This window comes from Mirounga leonina, unplaced genomic scaffold (genome assembly GCF_011800145.1).
Source record: "Mirounga leonina isolate KUSES-001 unplaced genomic scaffold, KU_Mleo_1.0 Mir_325, whole genome shotgun sequence".
Lineage (NCBI taxonomy): Eukaryota > Metazoa > Chordata > Mammalia > Carnivora > Phocidae > Mirounga > Mirounga leonina.
Window position 1 is genome coordinate 17,264 of NW_023270683.1, and position 14,626 is coordinate 31,889.

The following is a 14,626-nucleotide window of genomic DNA, read 5'->3' on the forward strand; positions in this document are numbered from 1 at the left end:
CTCTCCCTCCAATTCCCCCCCCCCATTTTTCCCTTCCTTCTCCTAATGTCCTCCATGCTGTTCCTTATGTTCCACAAATAAGTGAAAGCATATGATAATTGACTTTCTCTTCTTGACTTATTTCACTTAGCAGAATCCCCTCCAGTTCTCAGCTGATTTCCCTGCTTTACCTATGCCTGGGAATTCTGTCATACTCAGACACCATCCATTCTTCTTGCAACCCCGAGGATCTGACCATGCTGTCACTCCAGGGATTCCACCGCACTTCGCCACCGGAGCACCTTTAAGCTAGGGACATATCCCACTGTAGCAGGCTTCTAAAAGTTCTGATTTGCACTCCACCGCCTATAATATTTTGCAGTCGCCTCCTTAAGCAAGCTCCTTCCCCTGTGCTATAGCCTCAGATACGTCACCCCGGATGTGTATCTCCTACCTGGTGTGTCTGTTCCTGATGAAGTCTGCTTTGAGAACTCTTTCAAAAAGTGTCACTTTTCTACTTGTAGAATTGCATTTCTTTTCTCAGATCTCCAGTTGATTTCTCAGGTGTTCAGAATGATTTGAGAACTAGCTGGATTTGAGGGCCCAGACAAACGTAGGGTCCCCTACTCCTCTGCCATCTGCCATCTAAACTCCTCCTCCAGTAATTATTTCTTAATTTCTCTTAGGTATAAAGCAGATGTGCTCTGGATTCTGGGGCAGCTGCAACCAAGCTTGGATCTTGTGATTGTCATCAGCACTTAGACCATTTGCTAAATTATCTCAGGACTGCTGTTTTGATCCAGGAGATTAATTCCTAAGAATATTTATCTCCTACCCACTATTTCATTTTGCCTAAGTGACTTCTTAAGGGAAAAAAAAATCTTTCATTTCTGTGCCTAAGTTTTGCTAGCCTCTAGTCTCTAACCCCTGCTATTCCTGGCTAGTGTCAGTTGCTGAGAGCCCCGTGGGAGCCGGAGGGCCAGCACCTGCTCAGTGCGGCTCCTAGCCACTTGCAGCCTTGCTGACTCAGCTCTGGGATGAGCGGCAAAGCCACGAAGAGGCTGTGTCCTGGAAGTACCTCTGCTGATATGAGTGCCATCTAAACTTAGTTTATTAAACAGTATAAATGTTTCAAGCAAAGATGTAGCTCTTCTAGTCGCTTGTATTCCCTACTATGGTGTGTCTGTTCATGAGGGTGATGAGTTGATTACAGAGACACTGATGAAAAGTTTTTTATTTTAATAGTTCTATATTAATTTTAATATGCATTAAAATATAACTAGCAAAATATTACTATTATTTAAGATGCAACCAAGTAAGGAGTGCCTGGGTGGCTCAGTTGGTTAAGTGGCTGACTTGATTTCTGCTCAGGTCATGATCTCAGGATCGTGGGATTGAGCCCTGTGTCGGGCTCTGTGCTGGACATGGAGTCTGCTTGAGATTCTTTCTCTCTCTCTCCTTTTGTCCCTCCCCCCACCCATTCTCTCTCTCTCTTTCTCTAAAATAAATAAATAAATCGTTAAAGAACAGATGCAACCAAGTAAAAAGAATGATTAGATTTAAAGCCAATTCTGAGAAAATTATTAAGAAAAACAGAATAAAAAATAGCTAGCCATGACAAATATCATGAAGTTGTACACCAGTGACCGATGCTGGGAAGTGTGGCTGGGTGGAGGGAGGTCCTTTGCAACATTTGCACAGGCCAGTAGATCGGACAACACACAATGAACAGGTGCACCTCTGCTTCTACCCCTCTCTAGCTTTCTACACTTTATCTCCTGATTTGTTTAATCTTTATCATTAGAAGAGTCAGCCTGCAGTTATCTTTCTCTGACCAGGAAGAGGCTGTTTGCATGAGGTCATTTGCATGCATATTTTTCCATTTGCTTTACTTCATTCAGTATTATATCAGAAGCATTTTCCATGTTGCATATCATTTTCATTTTTAAGGGTTGGTTGTTTCCATTTTTTAAAAAATGAATACCTTTGGATACATAGATCTTGTCTTCTATTGAACTTTTAGTTATTTGAATTTATTCTCCAATAAATTCATATGAGTGGGATAAATGGGTCAAAGCATATGAATTTTCATCACTTCTTATCTGTGCACAGCCACTAAGCTTGAGGCCTTTTAGCCCATAAAAAAATAATGGTTGCCTTTTTTCTTAATATGCAAAGAACTTTTTCAGAGAAATGCATGAAAAACCCAGTGGCAAAATGACAAAGGATATGAATGTTATCTCATAGAAAAATACACATGGCCATAAGCATGTGATAAATGTTCAACCTCAGTGACAATTAAAAATTTATAAATTCAAGCAAAAAAGGATACCTATCTTATAAGCAAAATCTGAGAAGTTTGATAACACTCCCCAGAGGTAAGGTTGAGGGGAAAAGCCACTTTCATTTTATCTTTGCAGACACATTGATTGACAAGGTTTTAGAAGAGGATAATTTGGCAATCGCTGCCAAATTTTAAATGTATATGCCTGCTACCCCAGCCATGCTCCTTCTAAGACTAGATCTTGCAGACTTACTTACACAGTATACAAGATAAATTGTATTCACATCCATGAAGTTTTTAATAGTGAGAACTGGAAAGATTTTAAGTCTCCGCCCACGAGAGACCTGGTAGAACAGATGATGATACATTTATGTTGGAGTACTACTGCTGATGGGGGCTGGTGGGGGAGGAAGTCTGTTGACTCCGGCACCCGGGGTGAGCAGCTGGCTCGTAATGTGAGCATGGTTGAATCCATTTGTGTCAACACTGGGACACAGCTATGATCGTTCACTTAATATCCTTTATACTATCTGAATTTTGTACAAAAGAACATGTTTCTTTTGGAATATAAAACATTAACACATATATTTTTAAAGTGTATTCAGAAAAAGCCACTCAGAAAATTATTGATGAAGGGGCCACAGTATTTTCTTTCTCATCAAAACTTGCCAGTGAGCATGTTCTTTTTCTCCCAGTGAGTTCTCTAGTGATCAAAATGTTGGTTTAGGTATTAGAAAATTATCATTTTGCTGCTTTCAGTGAATAAGTCACTTGGCTTCTCCATGCTGTGCTCGGAGTTGGATGGGAAATAAAAAATCTTATCATTTATGCATGAGAAAAATGGAAGCACAAAGAGTACAAATGGCTGCTGGAGGGCGCAGTGGATGAAGTCAGGAGAACGCAGGCCATTGCTGGGCCCAGGGCTCCTCCACCCTTTTCTCTCTGCTGCAGGAAAACAGGACTCATGCTCTGAGCCCAACTCGACCTGCACACTAGCCACATAGCTCTGGCCACTGTCTAAGAGATTAGATGCAAGTCCACAAAGGTTAGCTGCAAACATGGCTGCGCCTCGGATCCTGGGACCCACTGCTACACCTATGACCTCCAGAGCAGCACTGGCTGGCCAGTAGCACTTCCTGCCATGGTGGAATTGGGAAGGTTCTGGATCTGTGTTTAACAGGCTGCCACAAACCATGGGTGCTTATTGAGCACTTGAAATGTGACTGGTGCAACAGAGGGACTGGATTTTTAATTTTACCGACTTTTAATAAACACAACTTCAAATAGCCACACATAATTAATGGCTACTATATTGGACAGGTGAGGCTCTAGAAGTAGAAAACTTAGTGCAGTCTGCTTTGAGAACTCTGACAAATCTGAGCATACCATGTAGGATTGCAGCTCGCTGGACCAAGTTAATTACTTCTCGGGGAACTTTGTGTGCAATACAAGAAGGAAGAACAGAAAACAAAGAAATAGGAGAAACAGAAAAGAGGAATGAGAAGGTGCCTGTTTTTGAAGTATGGCAAAATGACAGGGCCTCCAGGGTTTGCGGCTGTATCTGAATGGTCATTGTCAGTGCCCAAGGCCTGCAGGAAGTCAGGCTGCGCAGCCATCAAAAAGGATCTTTGTTGCCTCTCAGCATGACCATCAGTACCTGTAAGAACTGGAGTGCATTTCTCTTCTTTGCAACTGATCAGCCTATTTAACACTCTCTGGCACTTAGATATGCAACTGAAAACGTTATTGGATAGTTTGGTAAAAAGGGTCATCACCTGCTGAATGATGGCTTATAAATCTGGATGTGCGTGGAATGAATTTTTACAAAATGGAGCATGAGTTAATTTCTCCATGATCCAGTGTATTGTCAAGTTGGGATGTTTGTAATAACAATGATCGGGGTGGTAGAGGAATGACTCATGCTGCCAGTCAGCTCTTCTCTCTGGGGTTCCTGTACCATCTGTGGAATGCCTCAGTAGTGCCCCAAATGAGCAATGAATGGGACCCTTTTCAAGGCAAGTACTCTCGCAAACACCTGAGAATTCATCTATGGACCCCATTTGAGATTTACCTTTTCCACTTTATTGGAGAGTTAGAATTGTAAGCCAATTTCGGTTTGCATACTTTTTTAACCTTTAAAAAAATCATCCATTCTTTTTTCATTTGTTTCATTTGGCCACATGTGTAACTTACAAATATAGTCATAAAACAGATATTGAGATAGGCATTTTCTGTCTCATGGGTATATCATATTCTTCTATATTTTCTAATGTACCTTCATAGTTTTTAAATGTTCAGTGTTTTAATCCCTGTGAAATTTATATTTGTTAACGGTGGAAAAGAGAGCTGCCAAATTATTTTTTATGCATTTGTAATAAGTTCTCTACACAGCTCTCTATTCTTCTTTTTCCCACCCATTTAAGACATTTCCTTCAACATTTACCATATGAACCGTACATGGGCTGTACATGGGCTTTTTCTGGATCTAAGGTTTTTTGTCCATTGTTCCGTCTATCTCTGCCATTTTAATTGCTATAGTTCTCAATTCTCTTTTTAGCTCTCTCTTTAGCTTTCAATTCTTTTTAGCTATCATTGTACTTTTCCTCTCCTAGATGAATAGAATCGGTTTGTCAAGTTTAATTTTAAACTTGGTTATGTAGTATTTTTTAAGCCTAAAAAAAAAAAAAAACAAAAAAAAAACCATTATAGTAGGAAGTTAGAAGTTACCCTTTATGAATCTTTCCTCCTGTCTGCCCATACCAACCACCATTTCCACGTGGCCTCCCTCTGAGGGTAACACATCACAAGTCACTGGCAGAGAAAACACTCCTCACAGAGCACATTCTGTCTGCTCATTCCAGGAGCCTTCCTCCGCCTCATCTCAAGTTTTCTTTATAGAACTTATTCACACCAAATAATATGTGGACACTATTTATGTATATTTTTTGATTTATTATTATCTGTCTCCTCTTGCTGTAATGAAAACTTAGTTAAAAAGAGCAGAGACTTCATTTTTGTTATTCTCTGCTCCATCCCCAAGGCACCTCAATATTTGTAGAATGAATGAATGAATTTGAAGTGATGGTGTCTGGGATGTGAAATTTGCCGCCACGTTTGAATGCCATTCTTGGTAGTTAGGGCTGACCTCCTCCATGTGGGAGACCCTCAGAAGGTGTTCTCTATTGTGGAGCAACAACTTTCTCCACATGGAGAAAGATCTTTCTTGGTCAGCAACACATCATTTCATTTCATTTGATCTCACCAATTCTAGAAGGAAGACGAAGCAGATTCAAATGCTGGTGGGAATGCAAACTGGTACAACCTTTTGGGAAAGCAGTTTTGTACAACATGTAGTCTTAATCATGTTCCTCCAGAGATCACCAGAACACATTCATTTCACTCAGTAAGAGAGTATTAAAAAGAACTTAAGATAGGATTAGGACTTCTGTTGGATGACTTATGTTGGATGAAGGGCCCAAGGCCTTGCTCTGGATGCTGTCAGGAATTGGGGACATTGTGATCGGACATCTTTATCCAGAAGGCAGGGGGAAAGAATTAAGGCTAAAGCTGTGACTGGCAAAGCCGCAGGGGTTGCTCAGAGTAGCCAGCACAGGGCTGTTTGGTCTTTGTAACCTGGACAACGTGTGTGCTCGGTCTGTGCCCAGTCACGAACTTGGAGGGGACTTGTTCTTGTCTTGCTCAATCATGGTCCCAGAGTAGCCTTGCCTGAAAGTTATTTTCTGTGACATCGCTACTGTCCCACAGGAGGACAGAAGGGCCTGGCTGTGATGCCAGGCCAGCTCCTGCACGTCCTGGCTGCTGTGGTCTTTCTTGCTGCCTTTTAACCTAAGGAGCACTTTCGGGGATCAATCATGGGCAAAGACACACATGCAAGTGAAAATATATATACATCTCAGCATTATTATTAACAGAGAAAATACCCCCTAAACACAGGCATGGTAAAGAAGTTCTATAAAGCAAATCCATGCATGAGCCATGCCGAGCAGGGCAGAGTGCAGATAAGGATTGTAGTGCTCAGCCATGAGTGGCCACCATCGGATGAAGCGTGATGCTGCCCTCATAGTGATGTCTACAAAGACTTCAATGGCCTGGGGACATTTCAAAGATAATGTCAAAAAGAGAAACAAGGCACAAAACTTTAAGTATAAATATATAAATATATATAGCATATCAATGATGTAAAAGGAAATTATTTATTTGTTTAATAAATACTTTTTGAGAACTGACTCGCTAGGGGAGGAACCCACTCCTGCTCCCTATTTTTTCTGTGACTCATGGTCATGTTAAAGGAAGATGGCATACACTGCCCTTAGAGAGAGCTTGGCTAAGCTCCTGGACCAGGCTTCACAAGGTTACCACCAGCTGCCCAGGTACAGAAACTGGATTTTTTCCCCCAGATACTCAAAATTGATCAGGCTTCTAAGGACCAAATAATGACAATAAACTCATAAGTCAATAATTACCAAGATGGCTTGTGTACTTTATAATCCCACTTTCTTTAATGCCAGTGGGAGCAGATTTTTCCAGTGAGAAGAGACCTTAGTGATACCTCAGGAACTTTCTGGTCCCAAAACACCTAATGCAGCCTTGAAAGAGACCTGGCTGAACCTGGAGCTGGAGTCAGGTCAGGAGTATCTTAGAGGAGAGCTACCCAGGCCTCAGTGGGAGAAAGACCAAGCCCCTGGATGAGCTCCCAATTGACCCACTTTGGGGGGGCCCAAACAGGCGTGTCATTTCAGGTAAAGCATTTTGTATTTCATTTCTACTGTGTAAAAAAATTATCCCCAAACTTAAAAGCTTAGACAATAACACTTCTTACTTCAATTTCCCCAAGTCAAGAATCTAGGTATAGTTTTGCTGGGTTCTCCAGGGCAAAGTGGCTCAAGGTGGCTCAGGTTGCAGCACAACCCTGGGTCTGTGTCCATGCATCATCTACAATGAATAGTTTATATTTTGCATGCTTATTTCCAGGAGGACCTAGACACATAAGCACAGGAGTTTCACAGCTAGTTTTTAAAGTCTGGGTATTCAAATAACTTCTGACCGGGCCACCCAACTTAATCTGATCTGGCCATACAGATGGCAGGTTAGTGCCCTAGCCACAATCTGTCCAGTGGGGTCAGTGGGAGTGGGCTGAAGTGCGGCCTCCACTCCAGTGCCCTGCTCAGTGTCCCCCTCCTCCCACACCTCCCTAGGACACTAGAGCACCTTGCTCCTGGAGTGTGCCTAGTGCTTGATACCTTATATCTTTTAATGCCAACAACCCTGTTTTATAGACCAGAGACTAGACTGGGGGCAGCAGCTGAGCACAGTGCCCGACTCTTGCAGTTCCAAGGGGCTGACGGCCCCTCATCGCCATGCACCATCCCCTGGTGCCTCTTGCTCTTCCTTTCATGCATTTGAAGCATCGCCCCTGTGGGTGTGAGTATGGGAATGAGGCCTAGGGTAGCCAAAGGCCCTGAAGCATACTCTCTGGAATCAGAAACAAGGCTGGTGACTCTAACACTCAAAGCCTCCCTGCCCCTGCTTTGCTCTCCCTATGGCTCTGGCTCCCTCAGCTAGGGCCCGGGTGCAACCCGACTGAGGATTTGGCAAGAGGCCACACAAGATGTGCACTTACCTTCTTCTCATGGGCACTTACATTTTTCCTGATCATCCTCAGAACTCACAGGAATTGCAGGGTATGAATAAGACATAAGGGATCAGCCGGTCCTGCTAGAGTCCTAGGTCCACTTTGCAGTGCCTCCGACTTTTGCTACCCTGAGGAACAAAGATACTCTGCAACGAATACATTCCATCTGCATAGTGTCAGCTGCCAAGGACTCAACTCTTTAACCTGTTGCCAACAAGCAATTGTTCCTGAGCAAGTCATCCATGTCTTTTTTCACTTCTGCACTTGCACCTCCATTTCTCTTGCCTTCATCCTCATTCACATCCACATATGCCTGGCTCCTAAATGTCACCTCTCTCTGCCTCCTTCTCGCCCTTTCCCCTCTTCCAAAGATATGGTGCTTTCTAGTTCCAACAGGCCATGATTTTTTTCTCTGTCCCTCACCCAAACCCCGCATCCTCCATTCCACATTAGAACTAAAAATACCTACTCATCTTAGAACCACAGAACTCAATTGCTTAATGAGGGTCTCTTCAAAAAACTGAAAGTATCAAGAAACAGGATTTGGAAAAACGCAGAAAGAGCTGATGTTGGAAAAATTGTGTGTGCATGTGTATGCGTGTGTGGGAACATGGGAGGAAAGGAGTCAAAAACCTGTAAGGAATGGCTGTGAAGCATATTTTCTCTTCTAACAAACAGTAAAGCCTCTAGAAATGTATTCGTTATTCTCCAAGAGGACACTTAGTCCTAGGGAATCGAAATTTCTTTGTAATGCACCCTCAAATTAAGCACTTTTCAGACATGAAATTCCCTAGACATTTAACTTGTCTTCCCAAGGCAAGAAAGACAAATATAATTCAATGATAATCTTGTATGGGAAGACAGATGCTAATGAGAGCTGTGCACTTGGTGTTAATTCTAAATTTCAGGAAGTGTTTATATTAGTGCAGTCAAAATCACCCTCAACTCAAAATGCTCTTGATCAGGTCCCCACAAATCATCAATCATCAAACCATCTGAGAAGCAGGAAAATTCAGAGTCACTTAGAGACTTAGGTATTTTATTCTGTGCCTAATGTGTTCATGAGTATGTAAGGCACATTGATTTGATGGAATGAGTGTGCTTATGTGATTAAGACCACATTTGCAAAACACACACACACACGAACAAAGGCCTCTGAACAAATAGTAGCCAGAGGCTTACTTTTCTCACCCAGGCTTCTCTGTCACTGCACACTCAGCACCACAGTCTGCATTTCTATATTGCAAGGACGGAGTGGGCTCTGCTCAGCCTCGGTGAGAAAGCTACCAAATACGTGTCCCGGGGTCAGGGAGGAACACATGAGATGCCCTCGTTTTCCAAATGTCAGCCCTGGGGATGCTGCATGTACAGTGGGCACATTTTTGGGGAAGTCATGTGTCCCAGGAAACAGCTTCATGGCTTCTGAATGGAAAAGCAGATAGTGTACATAAATAAGAGAATATAACCATGTTTCAAATGACCCTTTCCTTGTCCTTCTTGCCTGCCCACTTGGTGCCCTTTCATGTTCACAACTTTGCCTACTAACATAGGGCACAGTCATAGAAGAACCCTAGGCAGGAGCCCCTCCTTACATTTTACCTTCTCCTCTGAAATATGAGAGGAAAAGGGGGGCATGGAGAGATGGTTAATTAAGTGTACACATTTAATTCTCCTCCACTATGCCACCAAATTGCACAGAACACATCTGCCTTTTCATGATTCTTCTGAGGGAGTGTTTTATTCAGCTGCATTTAACAATCACACAGCACTGTCCCAGAGGGTGACAGCCCTTCATTCTCAGACTACTTCCCAGCTCCAGAGAAAACCATTTTCAAATTAAATTAAATACATTAATTAATACATTAATTAAATTACATATATTAAACATTTTATTTAGTTTTAATATTTTATTTATGTCAAATATAATTTCAACATATAATCAATATAAAACATTTTTTATTATTATGTTAAATTAGCCAACCATTTTTAAACTTTTTTTTTTTTAAGATTTTTTTTTTTATTTATATGTTTTACAGAGAGAGACAGCGAGAGAGGGAACACAAGCAGGGGGAGCAGGAGAGGGAGAAGCAGGCTTCCCACGGAGCAGGGAGCCTGATGCGGGGCTCGATCCCAGCACTCTGGGATCATGACCCCAGCCAAAGGCAGACGCTTAACAACTGAGCCACCCAGGCGCCCCTAGCCAACCATTTTTTTTTATTCTTATGTTAATCCCCATACATTACATCATTAGTTTTAGATGAAGTGTTCCATGATTCATTGTTTGTGCATAACACCCAGTGCTCCATGCAGAATGTGCCCTCCTCAATACCCACCACCAGGCTAACCCATCCTCCCACCACCCTCCCCTCCAGAACCCTGTTTGTTTTTCAGAGTCCATCGTCTCTCATGGTTCGTCTACCCCTCCGATTTCCCCCGCTTCACTCTTCCCCTCCTGCTACCTTCTTCTTCTTCTTCTTTTTTTTTCTTAACATATATTGCATTATTTGTTTCAGAGGTACAGATCTGAGATTCAACAGTCTTGCACAATTCACAGCGCTTACCAGAGCACATACCCTCCCCAGTGTCTATCACCCAGTCACCCCATCCCTCCCACCCCACCCCCCACTCCAGCAACCCTCAGTTTGTTTCCTACAATTAAGAATTCCTCATATCAGTGAGATCATATGATACATGTCTTTCTCTGTTTGACTTATTTCACTCAACATAATACCCTCCAGTTCCATCCATGTCATTGCAAATGGCAAGATCTCCTTCCTTTTGATGGCTGCATAATATTCCATTGTATATATATACCACATCTTCTTTATCCATTCATCTGTCGATGGACATCTTGGCTCTTTCCACAGTTTCCTAGCCAACCATTTTTAAAGTGAAATCTGAGAATATATCCAGAGAGTAGATTCCTAGTGAACTGGTTTGTTAAAAGGTAGACATTGCCAAATAATTCTTCAAAACAGTTACCCCAATACATTTTCCCACTGCCAACATAGAAAGGCACCAATTCACATGTTATGGGGTCTCTGTGGTTCCCTATCAATGAGCTGACCGGGAGTATACATAAAAATAAAGTTAACTTTCACTAGCAGTTAAATTAGCCCACGAGTAACTGAACTCAGTAAATACAGCTCAGCCAGGTGTCATTTCCTCTCGAAGGCCCTTCCTGACCCATTGCTCTCCTTCCTCACTTCTTGCTGGACTAAGAGACACCCACCCATGCTTCCCTGCACTGTTTATTGTACTTTTCATACCAGCTGGAGAAAGTGTTTCCTTGTCTTTTGTCTCCTCTCCTCCCTCTGTCCCACGGACACTATACAGGTTTCCCCAGCATATCCCCCATGTTGGTTTCCCTTTTCTTAAATACATTTGTCATATTTCAGGAAAGCAGAAATATGGCTAAGTGTTCTCCTCTAAGCTGGGATGTACTGATCATGGACATTCCCCCACCCTCCAGAAGAAACCCAAAGTGAGAAATGAGCCCACTAAAATATTCAAAGTAATTATTTCTGGTGGTTCCCCCCCACCACCACCAAGCAATTCTCCAATTCCCACAAATTTAACTCAATTCTGATGTCTACCTAGAGATAGACTGACCCCACTTCAGAGGCCAACTGCAAGTCCAGGTTGTTGCCTGTGCTACTGACTGACTGGCTATAAATTGGAGGTTCCCACAATCCCCTCCTTGTGTTTGATTAATTTACTAGAACTCAGGAATAACAACTTACTTACTAGATTATTGATTTATTACAAAGGATATTAAAGTACATGATTGAAAAGCCAAATGAAGAGATACATAGAGTGAGGTCAGGAATAATCTTAAACACAGGTACTTATGTCCCTATGGAGTTTAGGGTGTGTCACTCTCCCAGAATGTGGATGCATGCTGGTTCACCAACCTGGAAGCTGTCCAAACTGGTAGTCAGGGATTTTTATGGAGGCTTCATTATGTAGGCATGGTTGATTAAATCACTGGCCATTGGTGATTGAATTTAACCTCCAGGTACCACCCCCCTCACGCAGGTCACAGGTGGGGCTGAGTGTTCCAACCCTTTAATCATATGGTTGGTTTCCCTGGCAAACAGCTTCTAACCTTAGTTATTTAGAGGCTTTTCAAAAGTCACTTCATTAACATAAACTCAAGTATGGTAGAAAGGGCCTTATTATGAATAACATTACACCCATTTCACCTTTATGGCTCTGAAACAATTTCTGGAATAGAGGACAAAAGGCCTGATATTATTACAAAGGATGCTCTCAATGCTTAGGAAATTCCAAGGGTTTTAGGAGCTGGAAGCTAGGAACTGGTAGATGAAGGCCAAAACATGTATTTATTATAAATCACAGTATCACACTATTGATATTTTTTATGTTGATTTAAAAGCATCCATTGTATACATGACTGTAAATTTGAAACATTTCCTGGTAGCTGTAGAACTTCTGATCTCACGTTCTCATGGAGATACTGACTTATTTAAGGAAGGTCAGGGTGGAGAAAGTTCAACTTTAGGGTTTTAGGCATGACTACACTTTTTTTGGTGTGGGGGACCAGAATGTCTAGATTAGAAATACATCTCTGCTATTTTCTAACTGTGGAACCTTGGATTGCTTAACGTCTCCATCTAAGTTTTTTCTATCTATGAAATAGGGATACAGATAGTACTAATCTCTTTGGGAGTATTAAATGGATTAATACATTTAACACACTTTGAATAGTACCTACCACATCAGAAGCATAATGAACACTAGCTGCTCTTTGTGGGTAAAAGTCCTGATATCTTTTTACGTGGGTTGGACAGAGCTGGATGTGGATCCCCAGGGCACCATAGCAGTACTGGCAGGGACCTCAGTGTGCACAAGAGTCAGAGATGGTCACCTGAGGCTCTGGGGAGACAGGACCACCAACACAAATGCCTGAGCATGGAAGATTTGAGGAGCTGAAAAGAAGGCGGGTGGCTGCAGCCCGGTGCATGCGGCTGCAGGATAGCGCCCCGCACGTGCAGGCCTTTGCCCAATTTCTTGTGATTTTTTTCAAATAGTCTTTATGTGTATATAAGGAAAAACATATTTATATATGTTCATATAAAATATTTTCTTTTTATAAGGTAAGTTAATATACTTTTTTTTTTCATTTTACAATGTGATTTAGAAATTTGTTCACATCAGTGCACAGAGGCGGTCTCATTCCCCTTTTTTCCACTGCAGAGTATTCCATCATAGCATTTGTTTAACCAGAACCCCACCGAGAACATTTATTTCCAGTCTTTTGATACTACAGACAGTGTTACAGTGAATAACTCAGTGTAACAGTCATTTTAGAGTTCTGTGAGTACCCACAGAACATAAATGCCTACAAATGAAATTTCTGCCTCAAAGAGTATGTGCATTTTTAAATAGATGTTGTTAAAGTGCTTTCCATAGAGGTTGTATGCATTTAAACACCCACTGGCTCTATATGAGAACGTTTTCTTATATCTTAGACACCATACTGTGTTATTAAACTTTTTGATCTTTGCTAACATAAGTGGAATCAGCTATCTCAGTATAAAATTTTGATTTTCATGGTTTTTATTACATGTAAGATAGGGCATCTTTGCACATTTTTATTTTGAGTTTTTGGCCTTTACTTATACTTAAGAGCTTTTTATATCTCAGAAAATTAGCTTTCAGTTTGATCTCAGTTGTAAATTTTTTTCAAGTTTGTCATTAATTCTCTGACTGTGCTTATGGTGATTTTTGTGAGGTTGAAATATATTTATGCATTAAAATTTATATTTCTTTTGGGCTTCTGATGTCTTTCCATATTTAGCAAGCATGTTGCAGCCCAAGAATATAAAGAAAAGTTTCCATAATTTCTTCTAATGCTTCTATGGTTTATTATTTTATATTTAAATTTCTGATACATTTAGGATTTGTCCTGCTGTAGGGTATGATGTATGGCTCAAACTTCTTTTTTCCTAAATGACTACTTAATTATCTCAATACCATATGTTGAATAAACCTTTTTTTTTTTTTTTTGCCCACTGACTTAAAATGTTAACTGTTAACCAAGACTACAACTATATAAATCGTTTTATTCTGGAAATAATCCCTGAAAAAATAAGAAATCTTCTTTTCTATGTGTGCTGTAAAAATCCAGATTCACTCTTGCTCTGAACAATCATTCATGTGGTAGCCCTATGATAAAAGTAACTTTATTGTCCTCAATTTATAGACTAGGAAACTAACCGAACCCGAGAGAAACTGAAAACTTGCTCAAGATCACACCACTAGTAAGTGGCTGAGTCCAAGCTATTAATCACTATGATACAGGCCTGCTTAGTTTAAAGAAATATTAAAAGATGCTGTGTTCATTGCAGTTATTCCTGGCATCTGTAAAGTGGGGTAACAAACTTACCTCTATGTGTGGGTTGCTCTGAAGATTAATCATTCAGTCCATGTGCATACCAAGGACCTAGTCAGTGCTAGCTATTTATATTCATTTAAAGATTTAGGGCTTCTTTTGCTCAGAGCCATATATTTCTGTAACACTAAACACTGAGACCTAAATCTGGGTGTGAATCTCTAACAACTATCTCTCTGAGTCTCCTTTGCAAGGTTACTTACAAAGGAGACTTTGTTACTTTCAATTATTGCTTACTTACAAATATTGCTTTCCAGATTAAATGAGATAAAATATGTGAAGAGCCCAGTCC